Source organism: Cebus imitator, unplaced genomic scaffold (genome assembly GCF_001604975.1).
Source record: "Cebus imitator isolate Cc_AM_T3 unplaced genomic scaffold, Cebus_imitator-1.0 Scaffold151, whole genome shotgun sequence".
NCBI lineage: Eukaryota > Metazoa > Chordata > Mammalia > Primates > Cebidae > Cebus > Cebus imitator.
The window spans coordinates 1986976-2001522 of NW_016107466.1; positions in this window are offsets into that span (position 1 = coordinate 1986976).

The following is a 14547-nucleotide window of genomic DNA, read 5'->3' on the forward strand; positions in this document are numbered from 1 at the left end:
GCTGTTCCAGAATTTTGCTTTATAAGAAGCAACCATATTCAATATCCAAAATTTTTCTAATACTCACTTGTAAGTAATCAATGACTTAGTCTCTTGGTGATGTTAAAGAAAAATATAAAATTATAAGCTATAAAGGAAATTTATTTCTTAATGTAAGTCTTACTTTTGGTCACATAATTAGGATTGGAAGGTCTGAAACTGATTCATTTTCTCTACTAAAACCAATGTCATGCTTTAAATACCTCCAAGAAACAGAAAAAAAGTAAGGGTTTATAAATTAGTTTACATTTTTCAAAGGATTTTAGGCATGTTTCTGGCTAGGTAATGAAGTGAGTCAGTGATATATGAGAGAAAGGGATTTCAGGTCAGAAACATAGCATATTCAAGTCAGGGGAGGTTTAAAAACCAGATATGTTGATTGAGGTATGTTGGTGAGCACATAGAGGAAAGGAGAACTTGTACCCTGTTGAAGGAAATGTAAATTAATATAGCCATTCTTATTCTGGAAAACAATATGGAATATCCTTAGAAAATTAAAAACAGAACTACCATATAATCCAGCAGTCCATTACAGGACATATATGTAAAGGAAATTAAATTAGTTACATTGAAGAGATGTCTGCACTCTCATGTTCATTGCAACATTATCCATTATAGCAAAGAAACCAAATCAACCTCAAGTGTCCATCAATGAATGAATGGATAAAGAAAATGTGTGGGATATATACACAATAAAATGCTATTCAGCTTTAATAAGAAATGCAATTATGTTATTTGTTATAACGTGGATGAACCTGGAGGACATTACTTTAAATGAAATAACCCAGCCACAGGAAGACACATGCTACCCAGTATCACTTCTGCATAGAATCTAAGAAAGTAAAACTCATAGAAACAGAGTAAACTGGTGATAACTAGAGGCTGAGGAGTGGGAGGAGTGGAGAAATGTTTGTCAAACTATATAAACGTTCAGTTAGGAGAAATACGTTCAAGAGAGTTATTGCGTATCATGATGACTATTGTTAATAATGTATTGTGTAATTGAAAATTTCCAGAAGAGTATATTTTAACTGTTTTGACCACAAAAATAAACTCTGTGAGGTAATACATATGTTACACAGCTTAAGTCAGCCATTCCACAATGTACAAATACATAAAAACATCATGTTGTCCATCATAAAAATACACAATGTTTACTTGGTATATAAAAATAAAGTTAAAATAAACAAATATGATTAAAACAAATAACATAGAGGGCAGAGACTGGCAGAGAATAAGGAAGCTGAGAAGGAAAAGATTGAAAGCATATGTTAGGTTCTAATTATATAAGAAAATGTGTTTGAAATCTTAAAGAATCTAAAATTTCTGCAATCGATATTCTGAAGGAAGTTTTCTTTACTCACTGTTTTTTCTAAAACAGAGAATAACATGCTATGTATTGTAGAATGATAACTTTGTTCTAAGAGCAAGTGGAATAAATTACGGAGTGGAGAAAACAATATTTGGGATGCTAATACAGTCACCAGCTCATAGATTATGGAGTCTCACAATAGCTGTTTAGATTGGGAAAATGACTTTAAAAATAAATATGGTGGGATTGAAAACATTATCCAAATCAATGTAGACAGAGAGAAGTCAGAGACATTTCTTTACGCCTTTGAAGACTAGGCAGACAGTAGCATTATTTGCTAAGTTATATGCTCGTTCATTAAAACTTTATATTGAGGACCATGTAAGAGGTCTATAGGAGGATCAGGGAAGTTTGGCATGCAAAGAGTCAGTTTCCTACATGTGTAGACTAAACCAGCAGGTTAGCAGCCAGAGTCTGCAGGACAGCAGAGGTATCTGCACCCATGTCCAGACTACATTATCATCAATTCATAAAACAGAAGAGTTTATACCTATTATAATTATCTGAAAATATATTCAAAATATGTATGCCAATGCCCCAGAAACATTTTCAGTGATTCTAACTTGCCCATGTGTAAGTCTTTAGTATTTTTTCTATAAATTCCTCACAGTTTCTAATATGTACTATGGATGAGAATCACAGGTATGAACTATAAACAGCAACTGAGGAGAGTATATATCTGTTTTATTTACTCTCTTGTGATCTTCACCTGCACAATTATTTGTTGAATATCTGTCTCCCTCACTATGCCATGTAATAACAGAGACCAGATCGAACTTAAACACAGTTTTATTTCTTGGAATTCATTACTGTGAACAGGTCAGAGTAAACTATTCACTCTCTTTCTCACTCACTCAGTCACTCACTCACAGTATCTATTGAGCAAGTTTCATGGGTAACTGCTGGGAAGATGATGGAAAGTAAAATCCTGCCTCATCCCTCACCTCACAGAGTTTACAGAGTTTGTTTAGAAAGATGAAGGAAGCAAGGAAAGAAAGGAGGGACAAAGGAAGGGACTTGAAATCAATATCTATTCTGCCAAGGTTGGGTGTTCATTTTTATGGCTGATGACTTACTACAGGTACACGGAATTTCGACATTATTGAAAAAAGCATTTGGGGGACAAAAAATGTGCGTGTGTGTGTGTGTGTGTGTGTGTGTGTGTGTGTGTACATGCATTTCACTGCAAGATCTACCCATTAGTTCTTCATCTATTATTTTTCTTTATGGCTCATCTTCAAAAAGTCTTAATATTCTGAATAAGAGGATGATGTTAATTAAGATGCATATGTTTATTTTTAACAGGCAAAATAACATCTGCTAAGAACACTAGTAACTCATGTTTCCCACTGTCTATTCCCTAGAGGAAGCTGATTATTGTGAAACAAAGTAGGATCCTTTCCATTTAGAAGGGCAAAGTAGGAGTGGTTAAATTATCACAGGTTCCTTGAAAGGTGTAGATGTGTATAAGTCATTTTAGAAGGGTGAATCTGCCAAAATTTCAAGACTTGTGTTACTTAGGGGATTGGAGAGGATTGGCTCAAGTCAAATTCTCTATCTCTAGCAACAAGGAAGGATGCTTCCTTGGGTAAACTTCAGAGTGAACTGTGTGGCATACAGTATGATGACTACCAAGAGCTTTTTTAGAGCTGGATGCAAGGACAATATAAAGTGCATAAAAGTTTGGCACATCTTTCAAAAGAACAGAAATATAAACACCTTTGTAGCTGTCAGGCCCTTAGAAAAAGAATACCTAAATTTAATTGAAAAGTTAAAGACAATACAGAAAATAAAATTTGTGAAAATTACACTTGAGATCATAGAAACAGAATACCTGTGACTTGAGAAAAGCCTTTGGGAATTTACCAAGTTTTTTTTTTTTTTTTTCTTTTTTCCTATTTTTTCTATCAGCTTTGTTGAATTTGAATTGACATGTCATAAAATCCACCATTTTGTTAGTCTAATTTAATAATTGTTTAGTAAATACAAAGAGTCCTACAATCATCACAATGGTTAAGTTTCAGAACCTTTCAATCAACCCCAGAGACTCCACATGTATATTTGCAGACAATCTTTGTTCCCACTCCCAGCCCCGATAACCATGTGTCTAACTTCTCCCTCTACAGATGTCCCTACTCTGGATATTATAGGGAATGAAATCTTTCAATGCTTTGTCATTTGAATGTGGCTTCTGTTGCTTGGCATAATGAATTAGGTTCTTGTGCCAGTAGTTGGTTTTTGTTGTTGATGTTTGCCTTTCTTTTGCTGAATAATATCCAACTGCGCCACCCCTTTGAATTTAAAGGTAAGGTAACTGAGATTAACAGAGGCGTTGCTAACCATGTCAAATTCCCACAGCAAGTCTGCGATTCTTGAGTTTTTCCTCTGATATGAAATCCTACTCAGGCACTGGATATTAGACAAACACCCTGACTTCACCCTGGCTGGCTTTGCTTACCCAGGAGAGGCATTTCAATACTGAACATGTTATTTTGTTGCAGTGCAGTTGTCACTTTGCTAAGCCAGGAAGCTTCATACTCCTCATTATCCAGACTTTTATTGTAAACTGCCATCCACAGAAAGCCCCAGCCTCCTAATATCGATTTTGTTTTTCTTCCCTTTTTTTTTTTTTTTTTTTCAGACAAAGCCTTGTTTTTCCACCCAGGCTGGAGTGCAATGGTGTGATCTCAGCTCACTGGAAACTCCGCCTGCCACAGCCTCCTGAGTAGCTGGGACTACAGGCACACACCACCACACTTAGCTAATTTTTATATTTTTAACAGAGATGGATTTCACCATGTTAGCCAGAATGGTCTCGATCTCTTGATCTCATGATCTGCCCACCGCAGCCTCCCAAAGTGCTGGGATTACAGATGTGCACCACTGCGCCAGGCCCCTAATATCAATTTGTTGGAAAAATAAGCACATTTACTTTGATTAACTATTTCAGAATTATTTATCTATTTATTTATGTTTCTTCCACATCTAGCTTATAAACATTTGAATGCCAAGGAGCTTGCCAAGGCCTAGGGTTATAACTGACACACGGAGCCATTTGGCTACCAATATATTTCTACCCAAATTCTTTGCTTTGTAAATAAAGAAACTCGTCAAGTTTAACTCTTCTAAATTCTCACAGTTTGTAAGTAACAGTGATTAAGTAAAGATTTCAGATTTTGTTTATTACATTGATACTAGATTATACTTTCCTTAGGCAACACGCAGAAGCTCAGGAAAAAGCTTATTATCATGTTTCATAAAGTGTAATATACTATAAAATTAACAATGAAGGCAATATGTAGAACAGGAAAAAATATTTGCAAATCATGTATCTGCTAAGGGGTTAATATCCAGAATATATTAAAAAAAACCTAAATCTCGACAATAGCAATATTCATCTGATTAAAATGTGGGTAAAGGAGTGGAATAGACATTTCCTTCATGAAGATATGCAAATGGTCAAAGGGCATATTAAAAAATGTTCAACATTACGAATCATCAGGAAAATGCAAGATAAAACCACAATGAAGCATCACTGAATACCCATTAGGATGGTCAATAAAAACAAAAGACAAAAAATAACAAAGGTTGGCATAGATGTGGAAAAACTGGAACCTTTGTGAGAATGTAAAATTGTGCAGCCATTATGGAAAGCAGCATGGGGTTTTTTGAAAAAATTACAAATAGAATCACCAGTGATCTGGCAACCTTACTTACTTACTTACTTTATTTATTTATTTATTTTTAATACTTTAAGTTCTGGAGTATATGTGCAGATCGTGCAGGTTTGTTACATAGGTATACACGTGCGTGTATATCCAAAAGAGCTGAAAACAGGATCTTAAAGCGAGATTTGTAAACTGCAGCATTATTTACAATAACCAAGAAGTAAAAGCAACATAAATGTTCACTCACAGATGAACAGATAAAGACAATATGGTATGTTAATATGATGAAATATTATTCGGCCTTTAGAAATTAGGAAATTCAGCTACAACATGGACAATATGCTAAGTAAAATAACCCAGTCCCCGAAAACATGACTTCACTTACATGAAGGTATCTAAAGTAGTCAAACTCTGAGGAACATTAACTAAAATCATGATTGCTAGGGTCTGGAAGAGAGGGAAATGGGGAGTTGATGTTTAGTGGATACATGGTTTCAATTTTGCAAGATGAGAAATTTCTAGAGATACATTGCACACAAATGAGCATACATTAGCACTACTGAAATGTACACTTAAAATAGTTACGTTGGTAAATTATGTGTTTTATAAAATAAAAAAGAGAAAAACATAATTAATGTTAAATTGGATTTTAGTATTTGTTTATTCAAAAAGTATGAAATGTAAAACATGTTTTTGCTAAGGAATATGCGATGTAATAAAACAAGTATATCAATTATATGTAAAGATCGGAAATGTGATTTCTTCACTGACAAATTTGGAATTTAGATTCTTCAATAAAAATATTCTTAAGAAGACTATAATTTTAAATGCATCGCTTTGTGTAACTCATATATTGTCTTCTCTCCAATGATGTAAATAATTAGCAGCAAAGAGAATGCACAAGCATATTCTTTAGTTTGCCCATCAAGAAAAAAAAAAAAAAAAAAAAAAAAAAAAAAAAATTTTTTTTTTTTTTAATAAAAAAAAAAAAAAAAAAAAAACGGAATCATTTTGTTTGTTTGTTACTCACTACATGAGGATCTTCAGAAGACTCAAATGCCTGGATTTTCTTAAATGCCAAAGTAAGAATTTCAGAAAGAATTATATCTGTGGCTTTTGTTATACACTTATAGAAGTTCTGGGATTCTAGTTTATTTTTGTTAATCATTCCAAGCAAGGTTGTGTGTACACGTGTGTAATGTAAACATACTCTCTCTGTGGCTTGTTTAGAATGTACTTAGAGTGGACTGAGAGGTGTGTCACATTCCAGTACACCAGTAGGAAGCTATGGAAGGCTCTGTGTGAGGAGCTTGCTCTCTGACGCCTCTGGCATGCTTCTCTCTTCCTTAGTTCCTCATGTCCCTTATTCGGTACAGCTAAAAATCCAGCTGGCTTACAACTTTCTAATTTACTTGAGAAGTATGGTTCAGAGTGCATAGTCAAAAATTAGATTTCGGCTGAATGCAGAAATAATTTCATAATAAGTGCTTTTCAGCTATGCCAGGGAAGTTACTGCAAAGGATACTGTGAAAATGTTTCTTCAGCAGTCCAAGTAAGATGCAAATAAATCTATAAGGAAGGTGAGGTGTTTGGAGAAACATTTCTTTCATCTTGCAACCCATATTTTACAATTGGGTAGCTTTCCTCTGGTACAGAAAAATTTCTCTCACAGGAGATTTAATGACCTAATTTAAAGAAAATCAGAGAGAAAAGAAAAGATACAAAAAGACAGAAAAATACACAGATACGTGAAATACCACAATTTTGCTTTTTGTTTTTCCTACATACACATACAACAGGTAAGTTGTCTTCGACATTTCAAACACAATATAATTATTGGCATGTAAAATAAATGATCCTTAAATCACTCATTGCTATGCACTCTTTAATATATCATCTAGTCACACTTTAGTATCACCGAGATCAATATCTTGTGTGTTTTTGGGCTACTGTACAAAATTTCAGGTTGCTTAAAGATTTGCTATTTTTACTTGCTTGGTAAGTATTAATTTATATTCCTTATTTATATAATAATGAGTTAATGATTTTAAAGCACATCTTCAACATGAATTGCTGAAAATGTCACAAACAATAGAGTAATCACTCATCCCTCTGCCACAAGTGTGGAAAAATGCAACCACACACTTGTAGTCATTATAAACCAGTGTCCTGTCATTCAGCTCAGGTACCCAGAGGTCATTTCATATTTAATGAAGTGACCTCATGATTTATAAATCCTGTGAAAGAAAGAATCATAATTCTGTCTTGTCTATGTCTCCAACAGCACAAAATCGTCTAATTTCCTACAGTGAATTTGCATACAGTCGTACCATGTTTTGGCTGTAAAGATGTATATATGCCTCATCAGAATGGGGATCTCGGTAAGGGTTACTCGTATTTTTCTCCATACAAATAGGCTGCACTCTTCAGTGGGTGCTTTTCTTCCTCTTGTCAAGGCTTCTGTGAGCACCTGTCATTATTTTAACATCTGGAAGAGCAGATAAGCTGTTCCAATTGGAACATTGCAGTCAGCAACTTTCTCCAGGAAACTAAATTTGTCACTTCTGCAAAGCATTTGTCTCTTGCCAGCTTTTGAATTCCTATCCCCAGGCCAAACTGAAAAAATCAGGCCTCCAAGTTTGTAAGGCTGCTGTTCTATGAACTAATTCAGCTATGGAATAGAGGATGATGAAGGGGGGGGGAGGATCATGATTAATTCAAATTAATTTCTAGAATAGCAGGAAACCTATTTAAATATGATATAAAGATTTAATCTTAACTTGATGCTTCTCCAGCCATTACACATGACTTTCTTCTTAAAGAAATATTGAATGCTATGCATTTTCCCTTGACAATTGCTTGTACACTTATGGTTTCTCTTTGATTTGAGGGATACAGGCCATATTTTCAAATTAACCAGAAAATGGCCAGTTGCTCATATGGAGGGTAATATGAAACAAAGTGACAAACTCATCACATATTTGCTATTTTAATCATTCAACTAAAGTGACAATTAAATTGCATAAACATAAAATTATTTCAAAGCAAATCTGATCATATTTCATTTCTTCTGTAATTAATAATCTTCACTGAAGTCCTTTGCCCAGAGAACACCATGATGCTTTATGAGCTTGTAAAGGTATATTGTCTCCTGACTCTTGCTTGATTCTCCAGTCTTGTGTTTTATTTCTTCTCTGCCCTCTGACTGCTTGAAGTTCTCTATATCATTGCTTCCTGAGAATTGTATGTTCCCATTTCCAAGATGCTTCAACTGCCTAGGTATTTCTTAAAATCTATGTGTATGCAAAACAGGGGGGAATCTTGCTGAAAGGCAGATTTGGAGCTAGCAATTCTGGAGTGGAACCCGAAGCTCTGTATTTATAACAATCTTCTAGGTCATAGGAATACTGCTGTAATACACTTTGAGTAGCATGGTATCAGTGCTCTGGTTTTCAACCAGTGGGTGATTTTGTTGCCCCGGGGTCATTGGGAAATATCTGAAGATCTTTTATGTGCCATAACTTGGGTTCTTACTGGCATCTTGTAGATAGAGGCCAGGGATATTGCTAAATATTTAACAATGGCCAGCAGAGTCAACCAAGGCAAAGGCTGACTCAGGACAAAATATTAATATTGTGAAAATGAAAATCCTTGATCTAGAAAGCATGTAGTTTTCAGGAACAAGGTGGGTCGTGGCCTCTTCTCTGAAGTCCCTTATCTCACCTAAGCAACCCTGATTGTTCCTGGCTTGCTCTGTCTATTTGACTCCTCAACCCACACACACCAAATCCAGTATACTCATTGCTTCCCTGCTATATTATCAATTACGTCTTTATAAGCTTCATTTCCCTTAAATTTGCAAGCATCTTGAGTGCAATTATTGTATGTGTTATAGTAGACAGCAACTTCATTTGTTTCATTGTCAATTTTAGGACACTTATCTATGTGATTAAAAGAAAATGTTAAAAAAAAAGATCATTAATATTTTCAAAATTCAATTTAGCAATGACAACAAGAAACAAAACAAGGTGTCATTTTGCTTAATCTATCGATATTACAGAAGAATCTACTGTTTCCGTAAGAGTTGAGGAAAATGGGCACTCCAGTTGTTCATAGGAATGTTATCTAGTTCACTACTACTCAGAGGTAAATTGCTGATAGTCTTTAAAATACACTGTTCTTTGACTTCTCTTGAACAAGTCACTTTTCACCAGTAAATATGGAACCTAATGAGTCTATTGACCTAGAGAGGAAATTATTTTTAAATATTTAATTTCGTTTTAGATTTGGGGGTACATGTGAAGAACATGCAGGATTGTTGCATAAGTACATGCATGGTAATGTGGTTTGCCGCCTTCCTCCCCATCACCTATATCTGGCATTTCTCCCCACGTTATCCCTCCCCAACTCCCCAACCCCTGCTGTCCCTCCCCTAGTTCCCCCACATCAGACCTTAGTGTGTGATGCTCCCCTCCCTGTGTCCATGTGTTCTCACCGTTCAACACTCAACTATGAGTGAGAACATGAGGTATTTGATTCTCTGTTCTTGTGTCAGTTTACTGAGGATGATGGTTTCCAGGTTCACCCATGTCCCTATAAACGACATGAACTCATCCTTTTTTTAGAGCTGCATAGTATTCCTTGGTGTACATGTGCCTAGAAATAGAAAGACAGGGAACTTTTATCCATGATTATGTGTTAGGAATTCTGAATTCAAAAGGAGGAAATAATGCACCTAATTTAACATTTTTTAATGTTTCACATAAGAAATAAACCATAGAATCATTATTAATACAATTTGCCATTCCTGGCTACTACAAATATTTTTCAATCTTATTTTACTGTTTTAAATACTTTGAAATATTACTTATAATAATAAAGAAACATAATAATATAGAAAATAATAAGAAACCTACTGGTATATTTCATTTAATGCATTAATGGGGAAACATTTATATTTCTGTATCACAGTAAAAGTCCTTCAATAATTTTATTTCAATATAGTTAACTTTTCTTTTAGTCCTGTTTCTTGATTTTAAAATATTGTTCATTGTTCTAATAGCTGACCCATTGGCTGCAAGGAAAAACAAAGTTAAGAGTAAAAACTCTATCCCAATTCAATACTTCAAACTCTATCAGTCTGAATAATTTATATGTCTGAAAGAAAAGTATTTCATGTCTATGTTTTACTTTTATGCAGAAATTTATTAAAATATTCTATGATTGGGTGTTCAGAAAACACTGTGTAAGGTCTATCCTGCAAGACAAATGAAATACATAACATGCTGTATTAGTTTTCTATTGTGACATAAGAAATTACTCCAAATTTACTGGCTGAAACCAACACATATTTATTATCTTACAGTTCTGTAAGTCTGAGGTCTGATACATAACTCATTGCAATACAATCAACCTGTCAGCAAGCTGCATTCCATTTTGGAGGCTGTAGAGGAGCATCTGTTTCTGGCTCATTGAGCTGTTGGCATAATTCAGTTCTGTGGGTTGGTGGGAAAAGGTCCGTGGTTTTCTTGCTGATTGTAGGATGAATGCCATTCACTGTTTTCGTTGGCAAATAGCCTTTCCTCCATTTTCAAAGTGACCAACAGCAAGTCCACACTTTTTCATGTCCCATTCTTCTTCCATCATTTTTCACTTAAAAAAAATCATGTTATTAGGGTAATCTCCCCATCTCCAGATCTATTCACTTAATCAAATCAGAAAGTTCTCTTTTATCATAGCATATTTATAGATTCTGGGCATTAGGATATGGTTATCTTCCAGGAAAGAATATTCTGTCTGTAACACATGCCCTATAGGTATAGCTGTATGTCAAACAGTTTACCAGGTTTTACCCATTCTTATCATAAAATAACATTCTGTGAGCAAATTAGTTAGTCTGGGCACAACTAACCCAGGTGCCTAGAAATATCTCACAATGACTAGAAATCTCCTTTGTCTTCAAATTTTATTTATACCTTATAATTATTAAGTGAAGGTGCCTAAATTGTATGTCCACCAATGAAAATTAAGTACATTCGTTGTAAATGAATATAATATATGTAGAACTATTATAATCAGCTCTAATGCAAAATTCTTACTGAAAAGAGGATGGAGATGTCTTTACTAATATACTTGTTGTGAGTTTCCTTTCTAAACTGTCTTTTTCTGAATTATATTAAAAAATTCTATATGCTTCATGTATCAAATTTTAAGTATGACATTGTTAAGACTTAATGCAGATTGAGTTGTTTTCTCCAGAAATCTCAGAGTGCTGTTTATTTGCTTCCTTAGATAGACCTGCTCAGCATGCCAGCGTTTTTTTTTCTTCTTTCTTTTTTTTTTTTTTAAGATGANATATGTTAAGAGAGAATATATTAAAGATTAGAATTATTTTTGTTGTGATCACTACTGAATCCGATTTTCTTGCACATCTATGTCAGAAATATTTTACTTGAAAAAACATAGCCTTCAATTATTTTTTCCTTTCTCTTTTCCTCCATAACTTGGTATAGTTCTGAGATTTTTTCATACTGCTTCTATATATTGATTCATCACTTATAAGACTGCAGCAAAAGCGAAAAAAAAATGTGGATTTTCAAAGTCAGAAAGATTAGTGCATAAAATTTAACACTACCAATTAATGACTTGTGCAATTAATTAAACTGAGAGTCAATTCAATATTATCTGTAAATTTGAGATAATATATAATTGTAATATTTGGCAATTAGGGAATATTCAGAACCCCCACAGATACCAGAATCCACAGATGCTCAAGTCTCTTATACAAAATCATGTATTATTGGCATGCAACTTACATACATCCTCCCATGTTATTTAAATTATACCTAGATTATTTATAATAACCAATAAAATATAAAGACTATTAATGCTCAATAGCATTTAAAATACAAATAGCTGTTATTCTGTTTTTTGTTTGTCTTATTTTTTATTGTTTTTTCTGAATATTTTATATCTGTGGCTCTTTGAATTTGTGGATGTAGAACCTGTGTATATGGACAGTCGACTGAATTTGATAACAGATATAAATTATGAAGCAGAAGTCAGTGCTGACCTGGAGTTGATACTCAGATTCTTGAAACTCCAAAATATTGCATTCTATAATGTATATCTTTTTAAAATCAGTTCTACTACAAATTATGTCAATGCCTTTGTTAATTCTTAATAATTTCATTATTTCTTTAATACTTTTTGATTTGGATTAAACTCCCACAGTGTCAGGTCTATGCCTAATTTTGCTAAATTTTGCTCACAGTCTATTTAAAATTATATTGGAGCTATATTAAAATGACAAGCTATAAACTTTACAGATAAGCAAGCTAAGATTTAGCGAAATGAAGTAACATTTTCCCAGGTAGGAAAGCTACTTCCTGGCAAAGCAAGGGCTGAAACACAACTCTAACTCACTGAGAAGTTCTCTTTTGAACACGCTGTTAAAATTTTTTTTTTCAAAAAGAGGTTTACTTAAAAATTGATATAGCAAAATTCTTTATATTTGATAATGTATATGATGATGTATTTATCATGTATTTATAGTATATATAAATACTTATGTATGATTTATTTATAGTACATATTGTATATTTGTATTTATAGTTTATATATAAATATATATTTGTATTTATATATGGAGATAATTTATAAAGAGAGACAATAAACTTGGAGTCAATCTTATGGCATATAATAAAACTTCAAAATACAAAATGGTACATTTAAAAATAATAATTTTGGCCGGCCATGGTGGCTCACCCCTGTAATCCCAGCACTTTGAGAGGCCGAGGCAGGCAAATCACCTGAGGTCAGGAGATTGGGACCAGGCTGACCAATATTGAGAAACCCCATCTCTAATAAAAATACAAAATTAGCTGCGCATGGTAGTGCATGCCTGTAATTTCAGCTATTTGAGAGGCTGAGGCAGGAGAATTGCTTGAACCCAGGAGGCGCAGGTTGTGGTGAGCCAAGATCTCACCATTGCACTCCGTCCTGGGCAACAAGAGCAAAGCTCTGTCTCTAGAAATAAATAAATAAATAAAATAATAAAAATAATAATTTTGTTAACAGTCACATATGGTTATTTTTTTGTCAAGCAATTTTAAAAATACAAAAAACACAATAAAATAATAAGGCTCATATGAATAGAAATGTTTACACTGTAGTAAACATTTTGTTTTATAATTTTTTTATCAAAAAACTGCATATGTTTCCTGAGTTCTTATCCATCACTAACATAAAGAAGGTATTATCATTCCAGCAGTCCTGGGACAAACTGTTAGAGTGATTTTACCTCAAACCAGGACATGTAGGAAATGGAACACAGCAAACATTTGAGTTATGCACCATAATTGAAATAATAAATTCTAGATTAAAATACATAAAAGTGAACAAAAAAAATCTAACAAGTTTTGACTAATCACGAAATAAAGATTAAGTCTAACCAATGCTTGAGGAAAGGAGGGTGTGGAAGCAATGATAATAAATACTATTGAGAGTAGCAATAATCATAGTAACCACCAATCATATGTTTAATGCTTACTATGTGTCAATCACTGAGATACAAATATGGCTATTTCTGGCTCCATGTGGTAGCTGGCTGGCAGATCATGAGGCCAGGAGATTGAGACCAACCTGACCAACATGGTGTGAGCTCTATCTCTACTAAAATTGCAGAAAAAAAAAAAAATTAGCCAGGCATGGTGGCACGTACCTGTAATCTCAGCTACTCAGGAGACTGTGGCAGGAGAACTGCTTGAATCCAGGAGGCAGAGGGTGCAGTGAGCTGAGATGGCACCACCGCACTCCAGGCTGGGCAACAGAGCGAGACTTCATCTAAAACAAACAAAACAACAACAACAAAATGCTATTCCTACTACTCTATGAAATAGACAATATTATTATTTTCGTTTTATAAACATAGAACAAGACAGTGAAAGGCAGAGAAGTACATACATTGACCAAAGTTTTGACTAGTTTTAAATAAACAAAATCAACACTATGAGAATTATTACCCTTAATCAGTATGTCCTATGCAGTATGAAAAGAATAAAGCCCTGTAGCAAGCACATGCAATGTTCAGTGTGGAGAGGGAATGATTCTTGGAAACACAAATACCCTCAGCAGAGTTACATGCAGAGTGGTCCAATAGGCCCTAAATACTTTGAATAATTTTCTATTTACATTTTCCACTTCCTTTTGCTCATAAATGCCTGAACACTGAAAATTAGTGAGTAGGTACCAGTTAATATTTACTTAAGAAAATACTACCTTGGCTTTCAATGGCTACCTGCCTAATACAGAGCTAAGATGTTGATAAACATTTCTTAAACACTAAACCACAGATACACACAAACACACACACACACACACATATATATGTGTGTACATATTTGTGTGTGCACATGTGTGTGTGTATATATATATAATTTTATGGGTCTTAATATCTTTGTATATTGT